Below are 3,302 nucleotides of genomic sequence, written 5' to 3'. Positions count from 1 at the left end.
CCGCTTCTTGTTGCGCTCGCGGTCGCCCATGGCCGGCTCGGTGCGCTCAGCAGGGCTCAGCCTGGCCACCCCCCGGCCCGCAACCGCCCATGGGCCAAGCGCAGGACAGAGCAGGTGAAGAGGGACCGAACCAGTGGCGCCTCAGGCCAGCCCGCTCCGCCGCCAGCCCCGCCTCTCCTGGACTTTCCGTCCCTCCCTCCTCCAGTCTAGACTGGCCCTGAGCTCCGCCGACAGGCGGGAGGAACAGGAACGCGGGACTGGGACTTGGTCATACTGGCCCAAGACCAAATGCTGGCCTGCCACTTGCTAGCCGCGAGGCTGGGGACAGCCTCACCTCCCACATCTGCTGTCTGCCGGGCAGGACTTCTAGAGAAATTAAACCGGAACTAAGTTCTGGTAAAGCGCTCTACTGCAGAATCTACAGCTGCTGGGAGACGTAGTGTAGGCACATGCCACCTCCTTGGTGTCCAGTCTGCAGGCCTTTCTCCAGCCTCTGGTCCTCCTGGAACACCGCAGTAGGATCCATTCCTTGCATTTGGCGCTAATTTTTTTGTGTGCCTTGAACCACACTTTACACACGCGTGTTAATTCCACCTCCTCACCCCAAAAGTACACGTGCCCACACTAGAGCATCGGATGTCAGCACTTCTATTCCTGTCTCCTTTGTGGCACCTAGGAACAGCACCTGCACCTTTTTAGAAGTCCAATAAATAGCCACATAACTGCATTCACCAGGAAGTGTGGTTTCACCAACGTGGACACACCGGACACTTGTACCTGCAAAGTTCCACCTCCATGAGGTGTGGGCAGGGTCTGGACGTCACTGGGTCAGTGACCTGGGCTGCTCGTTTGTTCCCGTCCTCTGTCCTCCATCCTCATTAACTTCTTGTCACATCTTCAATGACTCATGGGGCTCCTGGTAAAACACGCTCCACATACTTGCCGTCTCCCCTGCAGGTGAACACGCACCTGTCATGTGCATATGGCTTAATGCACACAGGTGTTAGGTTTCCATCCTGATAGAGTGCAGCTGATAGCCTAGCTGACCTGCCCACAGCCACGATCACCTTCAACACACACACACACACACACACACACACACACACCAGCACAGTAGAACGAAATGGAAGTCATCCAGAAATGCAGGCTTTGAATGCCGGCTCCATCCCTTTCTTCTGTTTGTCCTTAGTCAAGTTCCTTCACTTCTCCGGACCTCGGACTCCCCCTAGCAGGGCTGTTGGTAGGGCACACAAAGTCCTCAGGACAGGCACAAGTCCTTGCTCCCCTTTCCCCTCTCATTGGCTCTTGGGATTGTCTCTTGGAATGCTGTGTGTCAGTTCCCATCATCCCCAGGGTGGAGGAGGTCAGCCACCGGGGCAGGGGATGGGGGGAATGGAGGGGCACATTACCAAGAATAACCAGCCACAGAGGGTCTTGACTGTGGAGGAGGCGGCCTAGCCCTGTAATAGCCACAGAGGAACCAGGAAGAGAGCCAGCTGGGGTCAGGGGCCGTGAGGCTGTTTACTAAACAGGCTCAAAGAGGATTCATTTCCGCTGCTTTAGATGGAAAAGGGACAGAAATAAATCTCCCAGGCGAGAGATGGGAAAGGCAATGTATGGTATTAAAGCAGGGGGTGGGGAGGGGACGATGAAGGGACAAGGCCAGGATGCTTCCCCTCTGTGCTGCCGGGCACAGTGGTAATGGGGTGGTTCTTGGTGCCCTGGCCTCCTCCAGCCCCTGTGCCTATGCCCCTCCAGATCACTTTCTGGTACCTTCCTGTCACTGACCCCTCTCTGCAGGTCCCACAAAGGCCAACTCAAGAGCAAACGGAGCACCTCCATCGCAGCGAGGAGCCAGGGACTGAGAACTGCCTTTCGTGTCCTGTCTTCCCTTCCATCTTCCTGGATGTGTCCATTAAACAGAAATCCAAGCCTAAAATCCAAGCCATTTCAGGTATCCTCAGAGCAGAAATGTGGCACGCTGGTATTTTGTCTGTAATGGGTTTCTTTCTTTCCTCCTTTCTTTCCGTTTTTGTTTTGTTTGGAGGGGAGATGTTAATGCTAATTAACAATTATTAAATGCTTTGTTTTAATGAAATTTTGCCCCTTTTTTTATCGCCAAAGGGTGTGCATAGTAGAGAAGCACTCCCTGGTGGGGCCACAACCCTGCCATAATCCTCCTCCCTTTGTCCGTCTCATCCGGATCTTGTGTCTGGCAGGTTTCTCAAGTTGCTAAGGCCAGGATTCAAACCACACTTGGCCACGTGGGATCTGGCACCCAAGACATAGCATTAACCACTGTGCTACGTGGCTGATCTCAATCATTGGGTGTTCTACACAAAAACTTCTCACATTGGACCGTATCCGAGCTTCTTGACAGCCCTCTGAGGACAGCATGGTAACATGCCAGAGAAAGCTGAGCCTCCGAGGAGGTAACTTATCCAATACTGGTAAGCCAAACGGAACAGAACCGGCGAAATCCAGGCCTATATTGTAATTTGGCCAGTCCCAGGTTATCTCACAGAAACCTTTGTTTTAGCTCTCCTATTCTGGCTCCTATTCCACTTAAAAATAAAAGTTGCGGTAGGGCCAGCCAGGTGGCATGGTGGTTAAGGCCGCTGGACCCACATGGCCGACTACAAGAGGTTAAGTCCTGGACCCAGCTGTCTGGAAAACACACCAGGTGCGTACACGTGCATGCCCAAAATCTGGAGAGGAGAGTGGAGGAGATGGGATTGTGGTGTGGCCATCTTCTCAGGGAGTGTTTTCTCGCTTCCTCTCACTCGCTCTCTCTCTCTCTCTCTGTATCTCTCTCTGCTGGGTGCATGCATCCTGCATCAAAGTAAAAAAAAAAAGTTACGGTGTAATCTATGTAACACAAAGTTTGCCGTTTTGCCCTCCCACCCTATTTTTAAAGTCTATTCACTGATTTCTTCTGTGAGAGAGAGAGAAATAGGCAGAAACAGAGACTGAGACAGAGTGAACCCAAGACCTTTCCAGGTGGGTCCAGTTGTGTCACCACTGCACCATCTGGCCCATCCAGTTAACCCTTTTGTAAGTGTGCAACTCAGTAGCAACGTTGCGAACTCATAACAAAAAAAAAAAAAAAAAAAAAAAAAAAACTGACCAGAGAGGGCGCTGGAGTCCCACATGGCCGACTGCGGTTAGAGTCCTGGACCTGGCAGCTTGCTTTCTCACTTTCTCTCTCTCTGTCCCTCTCTGGTAAAATTAAAATAAGTCAATAAAAAAAATTTTTTTAATAAGTCAAAAAATAAGTCAAAAAAATTTTTTTGAGTGGTTTT

This window comes from Tupaia chinensis, unplaced genomic scaffold, assembly GCF_000334495.1.
Source record: "Tupaia chinensis unplaced genomic scaffold, TupChi_1.0 Scaffold000407_1, whole genome shotgun sequence".
Taxonomy (NCBI): domain Eukaryota; kingdom Metazoa; phylum Chordata; class Mammalia; order Scandentia; family Tupaiidae; genus Tupaia; species Tupaia belangeri.
The sequence above is the reverse complement of the archived record's forward strand: the minus strand, read 5'-3'. Positions refer to the sequence as shown.